General features: G+C 50.6%; 1 protein-coding gene and 1 long non-coding RNA gene across 3 annotated transcripts in view; both read right to left on the bottom strand.

Moving 5' to 3' along the window:
- Positions 1 to 8,522: 8,522 nt before the first annotated feature.
- Positions 8,523 to 11,212, bottom strand: LOC121101980. Its single transcript, XR_005833991.1, has 2 exons — positions 9,949 to 11,212; positions 8,523 to 9,621 (listed from the first exon to the last, which is right to left on the bottom strand). It is a non-coding gene; the product is annotated as an uncharacterized LOC121101980 (long non-coding RNA).
- A 5,258-nt stretch (positions 11,213 to 16,470) lies between these two features.
- Positions 16,471 to 18,878, bottom strand: part of GAB3 (GRB2 associated binding protein 3) — an 85,011-nt gene continuing 82,603 nt past the window's right edge. For both annotated transcript variants that reach the window (XM_040626687.1, XM_008686773.2), the window contains exon 10: positions 16,471 to 18,878. This exon is cut by the window's right edge and continues 883 nt beyond it. The gene's annotated coding sequence lies outside the window, so the exon portion shown is untranslated.

Below are 18,878 nucleotides of genomic sequence, written 5' to 3'. Positions count from 1 at the left end.
GAAACCATCAACAAAACAAAAAGAAAATGTACAAATGGGAGAAGATATTTGCCACTGATATATCCAATAAGGGGTTAATATCCAAAATATAAAAAGAAGTTATACAACTCAAAGCCAAAATAACAAATAATCCAGTTTTTCTGGAGGAGATTATGCTAAGTGAAATAAGTCTACCAGAGAAAGACAATTATCATATGGTTTCACTCATTTATGGAACATAAGAAATAGGAAGATCGGTAGGAGAAGGAAGGGAAGAATGAAGGGGGGGTAAACAGAAGGGGGAATGAACCACGAGAGACTATGGACTCTGGGAAACAAACTGAGGGCTTCAGAGGGGAGGGGGGTGGGGGATTGGGATAGGCTGGTGATGGATATTAAGGAGGGCACGTATTGCATGGTGCACTGGGTGTTATACGCAAGTAATGAATCATGGAACATTGCATCAAAAACTGGGGATGTACTGTATGGTGACTAATACAACAAAATAAAAATTATTTTAAAAAATCTAGTTTTTACAAGTAGGCAGATGACATGAATAGACATATTTGTGAAGAAGACATACGGATGGCCAACAGACACAAGAAAAGATGCTCAATATCACTCACCGTCAGGGAAACGCCAAAAAACAGTGAGATACCACCTCACACCTGACAGAACCTCTAAAATCAAAACACAAGAAATAACAAGTGTTGGTGAGGATGTAGACAAAAAAGGAAACTTTGCGCACTGTGGTTGGGAATGCTACCGGGTGCACTACTGTAGGAAACCGTTAGAAGGTTAATAAGGGGAGGCAGTCACGTGCCAGCGGCCTCAGAAGAAGGCTCTGCAGGGGACGGTGCGTGCTCCCTCGGGAGCCCAAGTGACGTCAGGTGCCGAGAGGCGGAGCTTCCTGAAGTAGGCTCCATCTCCTCAGGGTCGACTGGATCCGGGAATCTCTGCCGCCACAGCAAGGCCGCCTTGGCGGGAAGCAGCCCCATGGGGGCTGTCTGCGCAGGCGCCCTGGGCACCCCCAGCAGCCTTGCGCGCGGAAGGGCGGAGCTTCGTGAAGGCGCCTCAGAGTCTGAGCCATTGGCGGAGAGTGCGGGCGGCTTAGCTGCAGGCTCTGGGGAGGCGGGCTCAGCCGCCATGCAGGCCCCAGACGACGCCGAGGGCGGCAGCGAGGGCGGCAGCGAGGGCGGCAGCGAGGGCGGCAGCGAGGGCGGTGCGGCTGGCGGAGCGGGCGGCCCGGACCGCCAGCCTAGCCCCGGCGCTCCTGGTTGCCAGGGGAGCTCCGGCAGCCGTGAAGGCGACGGTGGCCCTGGCAGCGAGGGAGCAGAGGGCGAGGCGGCCGGTGCCCCTCCTCAGGCCGGGCAGGCACCGCAGGCCCTCGGACCTGGTGGGGACGCAGCGCCCGTGGCTGTGGCAGCCGCCAGCCGACTGCTGGAGTTGTATCCTTTCCATGGAGCGTCCCTGGGCAGGGGCCATGGTGGGCTGGCCGGGGAGCACGGTGGCAGCCTGGGGAAGGGACCGAAGGGGGGGTGGTGCCCAGGGGGCAGCAGGGGCGCGCAGCCTGGCGGGATGGGGCGGTTGGTGCCCAAGGGCCTGCAGGGGGTGGGGGCGGTGGGAGGAAGGAGGCCTGAGGGGTCAAGGAAGCGGCTGAAGGGGCGCGGAGGGGGTGGGAGGGAGCGCGGGCGTCCTGGGGTAGAAGCGAGCCTCTGAGGGATAAGGAGGCCTCAGGGAAGGGGAGATTCAGGAGCGGATGGTGCCTTAACCGTGTCTCCCCCAGCACGCTCACTGTGCCTTTCCGGTCGCCCTTGGAGGCAGAGATGGCCTGCAGGTCCCTGGCCCCACATGCCCAACGCCACCGAGGGGTAGTTCAGAAGGAGCTGACAGTGAACGGCAGCACCCTGGCTGTGTCAGTTCTGGAAGAGTATGAGGTGGGGAGGGGTGGGGGGCGGTGGCGGCAGGTGCTGGGTTCCCGTCGCTGCCTTAGAGCGCCGCGGTGGAGGCACTGACGCGTTAGGTATAAAGAGGGGGCTGGTGCTCTGCACTTCCACCACAGTTCTCACCTGTAACCTCAGTTTCCTTTTCCCTCACTTTTAGTAGATGGACTGCCGAAGACCCTGTTTTCTTCCGAATTTCCATCAACTCCTTCCTCGACCAGCTTTCCCTGGTGATTCGAAACATTCGGGGTTTGGGTCCCCGCCTCCGCGAAGCCTAGGCCCAGGAAAGGGAGCTAAGGACTAACCTTGTGCCCCCTACTAGGCAAGGCACAGGGAGTTGATACTTGCAGTAATTGCCACTTTATTATCAGGGTCGAATTTGTTGCTTGGTCCACTTGATTTCTTTCCCTGTTGCTGGAGGAACGGGCGCTTAAATGTTTGTTACTGCAGAAAATAAAACTGAGCTACTATTTTGTGTCTGAGTTTCTTTCCAGCTACCGTGTCTCCAGATTTTCTTGCCTTTGTTCTGGTGTTGGAAGGGAGGTTCTGGGAGACAGATTCCAATAGCACAAGGTTATTGAAGACAACTTAGGGAAAGGAAAATCAAGTTCCATATTCAGCACTAAATACTGTCGACATTTTGGAGTATCTTCTTAGTTGTATGTACACATTAAACGCATAACAACATATAATGTATAAATTTTCAAGTTTACCATTGACTTTTTCCTGTTTTTTCCCCCCATTTAACATACTAGCTTTTCCACTCCCTAAACACTCTTCAGGAAATGTTACTGAATAGATACATAAAATGCATTATAACGTAATGTTGAACGGTTAAATCATTCCCAGTTTTTCCCCTATTATGGGTAGTGATTCAGTGGAATTCTTGGGCATAAGTCTTTGTATGAATGGTTATTTCCTTAAGATCGATTCCAGGAGGTAGAATTACGGAGTTTTTACTTTTCATGTTCTTCAGCTTTTTGACCTGCAGTACACAATTGCTCTCCAGAAAATATACCCTCCCGCCAGAATTCTGGTCTCCCCACATCACCACTAGGTTGGCTTGCTGCCAGAATAAAAAAACTTAAACTTCAAACGAGGGAAATAAACACAGAAACACAACAATAGGAATTTTGTGGCTTACTGGCCTTGTTTCAGATGAGCAAAGAAGCGCTGCGACAACCGGCTGAGGATTTTCGGGGGCGGGGGTGGGTGTTGGTTGGTGAGCTCTCTCTAAATAGCTTGTATCTTGGAACCTCGTTTAAACTTACTAGTAACATGTAGAGTCCGTTGGACTTTCTACATACATGGTCATGATATCTGTAAGCAAAAGCAGTTTTAGATCTTCCTTTACAGTTGGCATGCCTTTTACTGGAAAATAAATAAATATGTGATTGAGGGATTCCTCCTCATCATGGGGTTGTATTTCCGTGCTTCTTTGCATGCCTCGTAATTTTAGATCGGATGCCAGGCACTGTGTATTTGACCTTCGGTGCTGTGTCTTTTTTCTTTTTATTCCTAAACATAAGCTTTGTTCTGGGATGCTGTTATTTGGAAGCAGATTGTTTCTTTTGAGTCTTGCTTTTGAGAATTAGTGGGACCAGGGGCGCCTGGGTGGCTCAGTCGGGTTAAGCATCCAACTCTTGGTTTCGGCTCAGGTCGTGATCTCAGGGTCCTGGGATTGAGCCCCGTGTTGGGCTTCGTGCTCAGTGGGGACTCTGCTTGAGGATTCTCTCTCCCTCTGCCCCCCACCCCGAGTAAATAAATAAATCTTAAGGAGAAAAAAAAAAAAAAGAAGAAGAATTAGCGGGACCAGAACAGCTTTTGGTGTAGAATCCGTTTTTTCCACACTACTGAGGCAAGACATTTCTGAGTACCCTACCTGATGCCTCCTGAATTGTGAGGTTTCCCATTCTGGCTACTAGTCCCTGTCCTGCATAAGCGCTGGGCATAGTTACCTTTCATCCTTGCAAGTGGTCCTTTCCTCGGCCTCACCTAGTTTCCTCACAGGCTTGTGCCGATCAGGGGTGTGCTGCTTACGCCAGCAGGACCGTCTGCGGATATGCAGCATTCTGTCCCTCTGCAGCTCTCTGGTCTCTGGTCCTCTGCCCTGCCAACTCAATCTCCTGGACTCTCCCCGTTCTGTCTCCTCACTCAGGGATTCTGCTGGGCTCCATTTGGAGACACTCTCTCCAGACAGTAAGCTGCGGCAATTTCAGGGTTCATCTCGTTTCTTTTCCTTCTCCCAGATCATCGCCCTTGATTATCTGATAGCCAGTGCCTTCAGAGCTTTTGTTTCCTGTATTTCACGTGTGTTTCTTGGGGGGTGTTTCAAGTTTTTTATTCCATATGGCTAGGCAGACAGAGTCTTCCTTTGAGGAACTTAAAGATCTCTGATGGGGGCTGAGAGGGGAGAGACGATGCCCATCATGATGGTGGTGGTGATGACGGTGTTGACAATGGAGTTAATGAAAATGATGATACTCTCTCCTGACTGGATGCAGCGGCTGTAGTGGCTACAGAGAGGATCTGTGTCTCTCTTTCTGTGTCTCTCTGACTTTCTCTCATTCTCTCCCTCCTTTCTTTTTTTTTTTTCCTTTCATTCCCTTCCTTTCTTTCTTTCATCATTTTTAGACATTACTTACCCATGAAGAGATGAAAATTTAGCTCCTTTACACCACTACTTACAACACTTCTTCACCTTATGCTCTCAAAAATGGTTCTATTACATTCTACTCATTTTATTTTATTTTTAAAAAGATTTTATTTATTTATTTGACACAGAGAGAGAGACAGCCAGCGAGAGAGGGAACACAAGCAGGGGGAGTGGGAGAGGGAGAGAAGCAGGCTTTCCGCCGAGCAGGGAGCTCGATGTGGGGCTCGATCCCAGGACCCTGGGATCACGCCCTGGGACGAAGGCAGATGCGCTTAATGACTGAGCCACCCGGGCACCCCATCATTTTATTTTTTGAAAGATTTTATTTATTTGAGAGAGAGAGAGAGAGAGAGAGAGAGAGAGAGCGTGCACAAGAGCAGGGGTGGGTGGGGCAGAGGGATAAGCAGACTCCGGGCTGAGTGCCCAGCTCGACTCGGGGCTCAATTCCAGGACCCCAGGATCGTGACCTGAACCGAAGGCAGGCACTTCACTGACTGAGCCACCCAGGCGCCCCTCATTCTACTCATTTTGGGTATTATTCCCCCTGACGTTAAAGGTCACCTTGACGACAATGGTAAATTTACAAACCCTCTCCCTAAATGTCTTTTCTCTTCTTTCTGCCTGGACTGGTTTCTCTCTAGGCTGGCTGACTGACTGCACAGCTGTCATCCTGGACATCCCCTCACCTTTTCCTGGGGTGCAGTTACTATCCTGGAACATACGTCTTTCTCCTTTTACTGTCTCTTACTGTTTTGCCCCTTTTTGTTTATATCCTTGTTTGTTTGTTTAAGTGAGATTTATTGAGGCATAATTTATATACTACAGTATTCACCCCTTCTAGGTGTAAGTCTCTATGCATTTTGGAAAAACCATACAGTCACATATCTACCACCGCAATTGAGATAGAGAATATCTACATCACCCCAAAAGTTCCTTCATTTCCCTGTGTAGCAAAACTCTCCCCCAGCTCCTGGCCACCACCGATCTGATTTCTCTACCTAGAGTTCTACCTTTTCCAGAATGTCAAATAAATGGACTCCTACAGAATGCATCCTTTGGGTCCGGGTGTTTTTCACCCAAGTGTTAGCATGTATCAGTCGTCCCATTTTTGTTGCTGAGTAGTATGCATCCATTGATGGTTATTTTGGTTGTTTTGAGGTTTTATTCATCATTAATAAAGAACATAGAAAACATGGCAAATGATATTAGCAACTCACTCACTATTATATATATTAAACTATTCACTTGATGAAGTTTTAAACATTGACAGTCTCCAATGTCAATGTTTGGTGAGGGTTAGTTGGAAGCAAAGTCTCTTACACACTCTCAGTTGGAGTGTTTATAAAACCTACTTGGAAATTTACTTGACATTATTTGTTAAAGAGGGGCATACACCTTGACCCAACTTTGGGAATCTATCCTAGAGAAACTCTTGCATATGTGACAAGGCAATATGGAGCACGGTATTAATTGCAGCATCATTTGTCATAGTGAAAAACCGGAAAGAAGGCAAATGCACACCAACTGAGAAAGGTTCAGTAAGTCAAGGTACAACCGTCCTGGTGGGACATCACACAGCAGTTAAAGAGCAAAGGAGATAGATCCCTGGGTACTAACATAGAAAGAGATTAAAACAAGCCGAGGAACTCTGCACAAGGCACGTTCCTGCTTCTGCAGTATGCTCTCACCACGCGAACATGTGTAACCATACCTGGAACAAGCCGCCGCCACTCCAAGAATGTTCATCACTAACAATCACATTATGGAAGGAAACGTTCACCTTTTAAATTTCAGACTTGCATGTTATTTAAATATGTCCCTTGAGTATGTATTACATTAGAAATAAATATTTTTGGGGCGCCTGGCTGGCTCAGTCAGTGAAGCGTCCGACTGTTGATTTCGGCTCAGGTCGTGATATCAGGGTCCTGGGATCGAGCCCCACGTCGAGCTCCATGCTCAGCCCAGAGTCTTTTTGTCCCTCTCCCTCTGCTCTTCCTCCTCCTCCCTCTCCCTCTCCCTCTCTGTCTCAAATAGCTAAATAAAATCTTAAAGAAAAAATATTTTCATTTTGCACAATAATCATGTGTTGTATTAAGTTAAGGAATAATCTTTCCTAGATTCACTCTTTAAAAACATTGGGGAAAGATTTTGAATTTGATGAAATACCTGTCACCACCGTAGAGGACATCTGTTGGTTTTGTCACCCAGCATCCTTTCCCCTTCTCCTCGTACCAGTATCCTTATCCCCTCCCCCCCCCCAGAAGACCCCCATTTTCCTTCCCCTCAGCAGTTATGATTCTGGGAGAGTTGACTTCACCCTTGATTCCAGGGGTGGGCATGTGGCTCAGGCCTGGCCCATCAGAGTGCTGCTCTCCTGTGGCCACGGTGACCCCATACAAGCCAGTGACACTTTGGGGGCTGCGGCAGGGGGGACAGGCTGACACTGGACAGAGGCGAAGCAGGAGCAGGAAGGCACATCTCAGAGAACCAAATCCTGGATCCAGCCATGCCTGAAGACAGGAATTACCCCCAGACCGTTCAGTTACACCGATCCAGGATTTCTCCCTTTGGCTTAAGCCAACCTGAATACTTTTTATTGTGTCTCTTTGTTTCTTTCTTCACTTTGCAGTAGGAAAATCTTGACCATTATTGAATCGAGGAACCATAGTTTTACTTTTTATTTAACCTGAGAATGTGGCTCTCCTTTCTTTTAACAGAGAAACTGGCCTATTTTATTCTACTAAGGCATTGGCTCTTTGCTGATAAGTCATCGAGACATATTATGGTAGAAAAGGAGACAAATGAGTCTTCTGTAAGAATCCAGAGAGGGAGGGGAAGGACTGCAAAGGGCAGCTGGAGGAAAGGGACAAGAAGGAGGGGCACTGGGGCCCACCCTTTCCAGATAGGGCTCCCAAGACTGCCCCAGAACTGTGGGGCTGGATCATCAAGAGATCAGAACATGGTCTGAGCCTCCCTCCCTCACCCAGCAAAGCCCAGAGTTAGTCCACCGCCTTGGCCCCACAGATGGACTGCTGAAGTTGCCGGGCTGCGCTAACACCCAAGTCAGGTCACAAAACTCCTCTATTCCAAACCCTCCGTGGGCTCCCCTCTCACTCAGAGACCAAGACAAAGCCCTTTACAGTGGCCTACAAAGTGGGACGTGACCCGGGCCTCCCCCCCCCACCCCCCATCTTCTCTGGCCTCCTCCCCTCTCCTCTCCACCTTGCTCCCTCTGAGCCAGCCACGCTGGCCTCCTCCCCTTTCTGAAACACGCCAGGCCCACACTTGCCTCAGGGCCCTCTCACTGGCTCTTTCCTGTCTGGAACCCTCTTCCCCCGGGGCTCCACCTGGCTCCCTCACATATCATTCCTGGCCACCCCATTTAAAATTGCATCCCACTTCCTCCCCACCTGCGTGCGTGACTTTAACAGGTGTGTGTGTGGGGGGGGGGTTGGGGGTAAGAAGTAGGTAGGTGCATCAGGATGGAGATGCAGCTGGGGCAGTAAAGAGTTGTCAGATAGGAAGGAGTTTGGGTGCCTCTGATGACACTGGGGAGTTCTGCACAGAGTGGGACAAGATCCACCTTTCCGCTTCTCAGGTTCCCAGTGCCTGCTGCGTTGAGAAGAGGATGAGGGCAGGTGGAACAGAAGTGGGGAGACTGGCATCCAGGCGAGAGCCGGGGGTAGCTGGGACCAGGCTGGGGGCAGCGGGGGTGGGGAGAAGGGAACAGATTCGGATTGTATCTTGAAGGCTGAGCCACCAGCGTTTGCTGAGGACGGACGGACTGGACACCGCCCGGGAGCTCCTCAGATCCTCAGGACCCCTGCAGCGAGTTACTCTTCCTCCCGCTCATCCAGAGTCCTGAGCCCGACAGCCTGTCCCCCAGCAGCTTCCCTGTTCACCCACGGCCCACCTGCCCCAAGGACAAAGCCACGCCCGCACTCCACGTTCCCAACATTTAATGAGGAAAAAAACTACATGAACAACGACAACAAAAAGCTCATGCCAAAAGAAGAGGAGAGAAGTGGGTTTTCGGGACCACGAGGCGGGGCCAGATCCCTCCGAGGAGGAAGAAGAACAAAGGAGTAAGGCACGGCCGCCTTGGCCAGGCCACTCAGGGCAGGCGCAGGGCAGGGCAGCGGAGGGTGAGGGGTCCGGGGCAAGTGCAGACAACACGGAGGAAGTCTGGCCGTAGGGCCGGGAGGAGGAGAGTTCCAGAGTCTCCAGGCCCAGGTCAGGCCCTGGCACGAGCCTGGTTAGAGTTCTCCAGGCGCTCAGAACAGGGCCCTGGGAAAAGGGACAGTCCGACTCCCGAGACGCTTGGAGGGGATGCTGTGGCCCAGCTGCGGGGAGACCCCTCGGCACAGCCACAGTCCGAGGGCGGCTTGGGGAGCGTCACCCTCCCTCCATCCCACCCACAAGCGCTGCTGCTGGTGCCGAGACCCCCTCCTCGGAATGGGCGGGGCCAGCCGCGGCATGGGGGAGGTGCCAGAGGCTAGGCCAAGGCTGGCGATGTCACAGAGGAGCCGGGACGACCCCAGGAGAGAAGGAGCGCGGGGCCGACAACATCCCAGAGAAGGGACACACAGTTACAGACGGAGAGGCCGAGGTGGAGATAAATTAAATAAATACGTGGTTGGGGGTATAAATAGCAAGGAGGGCAGGGGCTGCCACAACACCTGGGCAGGAGGGCAGGAGGGCAGGAGGCCAGGGCTATTGCTGCTGCCGGGGGTCGGGGGCTTGCTCCTGTCACCCCTGCCCCCAGGCAGGGCCCAGAGGAAGGCACTAATGAAGGGGGCCCAGGTGTGCCGGGGGCAGACTGGCCCGGTGACCCCCGCCCCGCCCCCGCGCCCTCCCCCTCCCCCTCCCCCTCCCCGGATCCAGGGCTCAGCCCGGAGGACAGCTCAGGACTGAGACGCCCTCTCCTCCTCACCGGTTCCGCCACACTTAGCTGTTGCTGGACACGAGGCTGATGATCTGTTCCAGTTTTTGTCGCAACTTATGCTTCCGACAAGAGGCATCTCGGTCCAGAGCGGTGAGAACCTGGGGGAGGAGGGTTCCCCCCCCCACCGGGAGCGGGGTTGGCGAGGAGGGGCCGGTTCCTTCTGGGCAAAGCCCTCCTCCCCAGCTTGAGCTCTTCCCTCCCTGGCGCCTCAGCGCACCCCTTCCTCCCTGGGGGCCCTGGGCACGTGGGAGGAGCCGCAGTCCCTCCCCTGGGACCCCGCCCAGGCCAGCTTCTCCTCCACCCCTTCGCTCCCTCCTCCCCAGGGCCAGAGGGCAGCCCCTCCCGAGAGCGGCCGGCCTGGACTTGCCGTCCCCGAGTTCCCCATCCCCTCCGAACCCCCAACACCCGCACCCCCACACGCGCACCTCTCTTGTGCGGGTGTCCAGGAGCTCGTTGCCAAGCGCAGCGAGCCTGCTGGGGCCTCCCCTCCTCCCTCGGCGGTCAACAGCACCCGGCGGAGCCCATCACTCCCTCCTCCCTGACCACCCCCTCCCCGGTGTGCGCGCATGCGTGCGTGTGCGCGTGCGGCTTATTCCGGTTCCAGGAGGTCGCCCCGCACCTGCGCTCTTGGGGGTCCCTCCCAGCCCTCTGGCCGCCCCTCCTCAGTCTCCGCTGCCGGCTCCCTCTCTTCCCTGCCACCTCCGAGTGTCCCAGGGCCCCAGGGCTCGGTGCCGTGGGCCGCTTCTCCCCCTGCACCCGCTCTCGGCCGCCCTTGGTGAGCTCATGCAGGCCCAGGGCTTTCAGGGCCCTGTCCTGGCTCACAGATTGGTATCTCCGTCCCAGACATTTCCCCCTACTCCAGACTCCTATATCCACCTGCCAAATAGACATCTCTATTTGGATGTGAAATAGAAAATGCGAAAAATAACCGGGGATGTACTGTATGGTGACTAACATAATATAATAAAAAATCATTAAAAAAAAAGAAAGAAAATGCGAAAAATGATACCTGCTACTGCAATGTTAAGCAACAACAATAACAGTATTGAGTCAAATAGCCTAAGGCAAACAACAGAAACCTAAAAAGAAAACTTAAATATGCAAGTGTTTTTAATAAATACTTCCGCGTTTGTTACATGTTTAGAGTATCACATCTTTGTCGTAACTGGAAAATACTTTTCTTCCTCATTTTTCATTGTATCTTTGTTCACGGTCCTTTTCTATGTAGTGGTTTAAATTTTTTAATGTGTTTATGTGATCCATTGTTTTCATTATAATTTCCAGGTCTTGTTTCCTACGAAAAGCCCTCCTCTGTGTAAAATTACGGAAGTGTTCACTTAACCTCTTCTGGTACTCTAAAATTTTTATCAACTGGTAATTAATTTTGTTGAGAAAGGAACATTGGATTCTAACTTTGTTTTCTCTCCAAAGTCTTAGTCAGGTGTCCCCAAACCATTTATTGAATAATTCTTATTTGCCCCCTAAGTCGAAATGTCATCTTCACCAAATTCTAAATCCCCGTCTGGGTTTCTTCTTGCGCATTTGTTCAAATGGCTAATATAGGTTCGGTGATTCCAGGATGGCCTCTCTGAGGAAATTGTTTGAAGAATACAATAGGGGTGGTGGGGAGCAGGGTGAGGAGAAAGAGAGACAGAGACACTCTTACAGAAGAAACCTTTTGGGGGGCGCCTGGGTGGCACAGCGGTTAAGCGTCTGCCTTCGGCTCAGGGCGTGATCCCAGCGTTCTGGGTTCGAGCCCCACATCAGGCTCCTCCGCTATGAGCCTGCTTCTTCCTCTCCCACTCCCTCTGCTTGTGTTCCCTCTCTCGCTGGCTGTCTCTATCTCTGTCAAATAAATAAATAAATAAAATCTTTAAAAAAAAAAAAAAAAAAAAGAAGAAACCTTTTGGAATGCCAGGAGGAAAGCTCACAGAAGCATCAGCCAGGTGACATTTCAGAGGGATCGGTGGTTCTCCAAGTCTTCCAAACCATCTCCGATACTCTCATGACAACTGTGAGGACACCACTCTTTGGTGCTCTTGCGTTAAGGACAGAGACCCAGGGAGGCTGGAGATCCAGCTGCCACTGCAGTGTAATAACTCTCAGAATCCTTTTCTCAGTTGGGTTTTCTTGACATCTCCACACTTTGGCTCCATGCACTAAGGGATCCCCCACTTTGCCCATTGCAAGGTAGGAGAGAGGCCAGAAGTTTCCTTCTGGGTCTGGAGGCAAAAATGTCAAGATTGGAGTAGTGGTTCCCAGGCTCTAGGTTACCCGAGCCCATCAGAAGTGACCGTCTACCCCGTGGTCACCTTTCAAAATGGTTTCACGGCAGCATGTACCCAAACCCTAGAGTCTGCCTTCAGAAAACATATGGTCCTAGTTGCCTGCAGGGGATAGCTGGGTTCTCTACTTCCTTCTCCCATGATGTGAATGGGAGCCTCTTGGCCTTCCCCAACTTTAGCCAATCAGTAATGGCAAATCACCCAAACCACCGTGCACTCCCTGAGTTTGTTGCTTGAAATCTACTGACTATTCTTATCTATGAGTTGGAGCATTTTGGTTGTAAGCGGCAAAATGCAGCTCTGACTAATTGGCGGGGGGAGGGGGTGGGGGGGAGGTGGAGGGTTCATTGGAGAGTGGACTGCACATCCCCAGAGGGTCCCACTGGAGTAAGCAGCAGACCACTGATCAGCACAAGTGCGTGAAGAAACTACCCAAGGCCAGGGAAAGGACCATCTTCAAGGATGAAAGGTAGCTATGCCCAGCACTCAAGCCAGACAGCAAATAGTGTCTAACTCCAGCAACCAAGAGGGCAAACCTCATAGTTTGGGAGGCATTTAGCAGGGCACTCAGAAAGGTCTTGCCTCAGTTGTGTGTGTGTGGCGGGGGGAAATGAATCCTACACTGAGCTCCTCTGGTCCCATGTAGCAAATCTTCAAAGCACGGCTCAAAAGGATCAAACTGTTTCCATTCACTGTTTTTAAAAAGATTTTATTTAATTTGAGAGAAACAGGGCACGCATGAACGGGGGGGGGGAGGAGGGGCAGTGAGAGAGGGAGAAGCAGACTCCCCACTGAGCAGGGAGCCCTATGCGGGGCTCGATCCCAGGACCCTGGGATCATGACCTGAGCCGAAGGCAGATGCTTAAGTGACTGAGCCAGCCAGGCGCCCCAAACTGTTTCCACTCACTTAACAACATCCTTGAACAAAGCTCATGAATGTGTCTAGGAATACAAACATATCCAGAACCTAAGGCAAAATCATAATGTCTGGCAATCCAATCCAAAAGTACCAGGCATGCAGAGAAGCAGGAAAATCCAACCCATAATGAGGACAGAAATCAAGCAATAAAAGGCATTCGGACTGGAAAGAAAGAAGAAAAACTGCCTTTATTTGCAGACACGATCACCTACATAGAAAATCTACTGGAGTCTACAAAAGAGCTACTAGACTAGTTAGGGAGCTTAGCGAGTTTTCAAGATACAGCATATTTCAGAGAGAGCTACTTTGAGAACACGTACAAATTAAAAATAAGGGGCTTAGGGGTAGAGCACCTGGGTGGCTCAGTGGGTTAAAGAGCCTGCTTTCAGCTCAGGTCATGATCTCGGGGTCCTGGGATGGAGCCCCGCGTCCAGCTGTATCAGGCCCCCTGCTCAGTGGGGAGTCTGCTTCTTCCTCGCGCTCCCTGTCCCTCCACCCCATGCTCACCCTACCCTCGTGCTCACACTCATGCTCACCCTCGTGCTCTCGCTCTCTCTCAAATAAATAAATGAAATCAAAAAAAGAAAGAAAGAAAGAAAGAAAGAAAGAAAGAAAGAGAAAGAAAGAAAGAAAGGTAGGTTTCGGGGCCCCTGGCTGGCTCAGTCAGTAGAACATAGGACTCTTGACCTTGGCTGTGAGTTGGAGCCCCACACTGGGCATAGAGTGTGTTTAAAAAAACATAAAATAAGAGGCTTAATTCTCCCTCTTGAAGATATGGGAAGAGATGACCCCTTTCTTAATGCATTTACTTTAGAAAACTATCCCTAGAAGACTGTTCCACCCAGTGTTTCAAACTTTTGTTTGGGATGTTGACCTCATTCTTCAAGTTGCTTAGATGAAAACCCCCAGAATCATTCTTGACTCCTCTTCATCTCCTGGCATTTGTCCAATCCTTCAGCAGGTTGTTTCTATCCTGTTTAGGACATCTTACCCCTTGTATTGATGCCCCCCGGCCCAAGCTACTATCTTTAGGAGGTTGTGTGAGGGCAGTAATCTGCCACCTACTCTCCCTGATTCTAGCCTTAACCCTCTTATACTCTATTCTCAACAGAGAAGCTACAGCGATCCTTGCTTTCAAAATATGAAGTCAGAGCATGCGTCTCCACTGCTCAATTTCCTTTACTGACTCCATTCTCACCCAGAACATAAGCAAAGGTCTTAACATTGACCAAGAAAGCTTCCTGGCTGTGGCTTCAACATTGTCAGCTTTCTGAATTAGGGTGCTGTGGTCTGTTCTCCCTGCCTTGAGTGCTCTGGCTCATTCCCTTATCTCCTTCAAGTCTCCTCAGTGCTCATATTGTCACGCTACTTACTCATGCAGCGGGAACCCCACAGACCCACACACAGGCAATCGCTTTCCCACTGCTCTTTCCATGCCATTCGCTGCCTTCTAAAGTACAGTAGAACGTACAAGTTCGTTTCCAAATCCTCTCTCACTTGGCTTGCATTGGTTTTCTAGTAACTGACTACTGTTACATAACAAGCCACACCCAAACTTAGTGACTTACGCCAACCACTTACTTGGCACACGCATCTCCTGCTGGGGCAGTACCCGGGGGCGGGGAGTGGGTTGGGGGCAGGCGCATGTCCGCTCCCTGCGAAGGCGGCTGTGGCGGCTCAGGGTAGGGCTGCAGGAATCTGCTTCCAAGAGGCCTGTCACACAGTCTGAGGGCCAACGGCCTCCGTTCCTTCCCATGGGGTGCATGCTTCCTCCTAGCATGATGGCTGGGTTCCCAGGGTGCATATCCCCAGACAGCACCAAGCAGGAGCTGGACCACGTTGTGTGGCCTCGCCTCAGGCACCCTAGCGCCTCCTGTGCTGTGCTCTGTTTGCTAAGAGTCCCTGCCGTGTCCTGCCCAGCTTCTAGGGCCAGGGTGTGGACTCCGTCTCTTCATGTGGAGCGGCGAGATTCTGGAGGATCAAGTGGGATGCGAGCTATATCTGCAAACCATGTGACTGTGTTTCAAGAATGCAATGAACTCCAGTTGGGTTCGCGGAAGCCTGGGACGCGGATAGCTGGAAAGCGACACCAGAAGAGTGCAAGGGAGGTGGGAGAATTCTGCCAGATCCCACTGGGGAACTCTGGGGAGTCTAACTGCTACTCAGACTTTGTCCTAACATGAGGGAAAGGAGCAGAGACCTCAGAGGGGTGAGCAGGAGAGGCCATTCTGAGGCGCTTCCCGCTCTCCGCTCTTACGGGGAAGGCAGCCCCGGAATCGCCCGCGGTCTCCTCTGAGAGTGAAAGGGTCCTGGAGGACTGGGGCAGTACACCAACAGGGCCCGACACATCCTGCCGAAACGTGAGCTCCCGGGGGGAGGCATCCGTCACACGGTTACGTATCGCAAGTGCCGACAAGAGCGCCTGTTCCGCAGCGGGCGGCCGCCAAATACGTGTTGAATTGAAGGAAATTCTCAAGGGAAAGAAGTATTACCTTCGTGTCCTTCGTGCCTTGCTTCCGAAGCTCTTCCACACCCAAGATGATACAAAGTTGCCCTGTAGTTTCTTCTTTTTTAAAGATTTTATTTATTCATTTGACAGAGAGAGAGATAGCCAGCAAGAGAGAGAACACAAGCAGGGGGAGTGGGAGAGGAAGAAGCAGGCTCCTAGTGGAGGAGCCTGATGTGGGGCTCGAACCCAGAACGCAGGGATCACACCCTGAGCCGAAGGCAGACGCTTAACCACTGAGACACCCAGGCGCCCCACGACCGGGCACTCTTGATTGGAAAGGCCCTCGTGTCCCTGAGGCTCCAGTGTCTGCTGTATCATAAGTGAAGTGCTGTGTCTGTTGTGCGGGAAGGTCTGCATCTCAGCTTTGTTTTCTCTCCCCTTAGGCCCCCTGGTCTAGCCTGCACCAAAGCCACACTCCCTCAGGTGCAGAAAATAAAAACTAAATTTCTAAACCAAATGGCACAATCAAGGTAGGGAAATTATAACAATAAATACAATTTAAGATCAAGAGAAATATGGGAGAATTAGGAAGCCAGAAACTTAGGGAGGTGTCTGGTAAAGGGGCCAGAGCATAAGGGGTCTGGAGTTAAAATACCCTTTAGGTTAGGCTTCTTGGCTCCCACTTTCCAGGTCAGCCCTGTGGGCCAACCTCCTCTTCTTTGGGTCAGGGCCTCGGGCTGGGGTGTGCTGGGAAAAAGCATTCACGAGGTCAGCATCATACTTCTCAGGGGCAAGTAATTTCATGTGGCTTTTTCTCCACTCTCTGCCTTTGGCCTGTTGCCCCAAACCTAAGCAGCTGCTACTCTGCTTGTCCCTGCCTTGCTTCCTGGCTCAGAAATGCCGCTGTCCCAGCACCCAGAGCAGTTGGGAGCCTCAGCGCTGGAGAGAGGCTAGTGGCATAAGAGACTTCTGCTGGGGAGAGGCAGGCTGGGGCTGTTGCTTTTTAAGGTCAGTAATGATGAAGATCTTGTTATATGTGTTATCAGGGAGGGTCACTGACTTTGCCAATTATCGAAGTTAGTTTCTGATGAAGAGATGTCAAGATGTGGTTTGGCTGGGCAGAAGCAGTACTCAACTGTAGCAAAATTACATGGATGTGGGTGATTCCCTGTGAGCTAGGTTAAGTTTGCTGTACTTGAAAATGGCAATGGGGTCTACGTTCACATACTCAACTTTCAAAATGTGTTCTGCATTTATATTGAATGTCTTTACTTTAAACAAGAGAAAACTTGAGTGTGATTCCCCCTTATAAGACTTTTATTAATGCCAGAAATGAAACAGTAAAGGACATAATGAATTTTTAAACATCAATTATGGGTACAAGGATGGTATTAACAGGGACCGAGAAGGCCTTGAGAGGAGAAAGTCAGGCCTGAGGGGAGCCTTCTGTCTTGACTCAGATCTAAAGGCCATAGTTCAGCCTAGACTTGCTCCAGTGAAGTGGCCTGGACATGGCCTTCCACAGCATGATTCTGTGCCTTTGAGATCCTCCCTCCCCCAGGAAAACTTAACTCCCAAGGTTCCCGGGCTTGTGGCCTTAGGGACTTGCAGGCTTGAAACCCTTCTGCACTGCACAACCCCTGATCTGGAGGAATTTCCTAATGAAATGAGATGGAAGAAAATAAAGTAAAATGGAACTACAGAAAACAATGTGGGATCAATGGCTGCATTGTCCTGCTAGCTTCTGGGAAGGCGTACCCGGTGCAGCGCACACACATGCCGTGTGCACGTGACTCACAATGCTATCTGGGATCATTTCCATTTTGAAAAAAACTGCAAACCTCAGCCCTGGTCAGATTCATAGCCCCATTACATATGTGTTATCTCCACAGGAAAGCAAGATTTGGCCGGCATCATTCTGACTTATGGCGCCTTTCGCAGGAGCATACGTTGCTGTCAGCTCAAAATTACCTGTAGTTTGTATCCCTCAATCCTTATGCTTTTGGGTAACCATCCATTAGCAGTCTTATCAAAGCGGGGCATAATCACACACACCCTGAAAAGGAGGGTGAAGTCACCTTTTTAAAAAAAATGCCTAATTAAATGCTTCTGAACAGGTCACGCTACCCAAGTGGTGTGTTGCTCCATGCGGTCACTACTTCCAGGACATATTTTGTAGAAAGAGGTTTCGGGTGTGGTCAGTTGGATGCCATTTCACTACTGACATGATTTCAGCTGTATTTTCTTTTCTGATCTATCTTCAGTCTGGTGTGGTTCTTGGCACTCAGGCATGTAACTTTTCTGCACCAGCCTCTGTCAGATAATCAAGAATCTGAACACAGGTGCCCCCCCCACACACACACAAGGCAGTTACCATCTATGAGAACTGACAGCCCTGGATTCTTGCCTGAGCCTCTATGACTCTTTGCAAGTCACATAGGGAAGAAGGCAGCTCCTTACAGGCTCTGGCCTGTGTGTTGTGACATGGAGCTGGCTGCGGGGTGCAGGGAGCACTCTCATTTCTCCATCCAGGCTCATTAAGGACTCTTACATCATTTAAAGCATTCAACAATTTCCCCCCACTTTCTTCCAGGAAGAAAATGAGGTCACCAGGTCCTGCTGCTTTGAACATCACAAGTATGTCTTTAATAGTCTGAAAAGCCAAGACTGACATTTACTTACCTTTGGGGCAGCCTGAAACCTGAAAACCCTACAGCAATGCCTATAATCACCCCAACTGGCCCTGTCATCCACCTGCCTGCCTAGTCAATCCGTCCTCCTATAAGATACAAAGCCGGTCAGAATGACAAACCAATATCTGCTTAATTCCCAGTTGTTCAGATTTGTCTTCTGGCTGCAGGTGCTCAGAAGAATCAAGAAGGGCCATTCAATAAAACCCTGTGCCCAACTGGGACTTTCATCTGGGTCCCCTGGGCCCCATCACGGAAAGGGTGACATGATGGCCTTACGACAAAGTGGGACTGTTTGCTCAGGACTTAGCTATCACTAAAGCAGAAGGGAAAAACTCACCAGGAAATTTGAGAATGGAACTCATTGTTTTCTGTTTTGTTGTGTTGTTTTTGTTTTCTGGTCACAACTATCTATCACTCAAAAGCTTGGGTCCAGCATAGGACAGCCAGGGACGATTCGTGCCTTCCCGATGTGACAAAAAATTCTTCTCTCAGCATTAGCCAGCTCACGGGAAACACATTGCAAGGGCACCACACGATCCAAGAACGGATTTCACAGTGATCGTCAAGAGGTATTTCTAATGGTAACTACTGATTATGTTAGAGTTTCCCATTTGAACACCACACAAAGAAAACCTGGCTTGACATGCATACCTTTCAAGTAAGAAAGCACCTGCTCAAAATCCTATGAAAGGGAAAGGAGATGACGACTCATCTCGTGTCTGCACGTGTTCCTCATGTCTCCAAGGTTGACCAAAGTGATAGATGAATCAAAACCCTCAAAGGCAGTGTAAGATGGTGGAATGAGCCTGTGACGGGCAGCCTGGCCAACTCTATTCTAGGCCTCGCTCTGGGTCTTGGCTCTGTAAGTGACCTTAGGCAGTGTTCCTTCTTCTAGTTCTCCGTTTTCTTTCAAGTGGGAGCAATGATCTCTGCCAAGCCTCGCTTCTGAGGTTTTTTAGGAAAGAGATGAGATGATGCATGTGAAAACATGCTGAGAAAGGCCAGCAGG

This window comes from Ursus maritimus (assembly GCF_017311325.1).
Source record: "Ursus maritimus isolate PB19 chromosome X unlocalized genomic scaffold, ASM1731132v1 scaffold_X1, whole genome shotgun sequence".
Classification (NCBI taxonomy): domain Eukaryota; kingdom Metazoa; phylum Chordata; class Mammalia; order Carnivora; family Ursidae; genus Ursus; species Ursus maritimus.
This window is presented reverse-complemented; position numbering and strand designations above follow the sequence as displayed.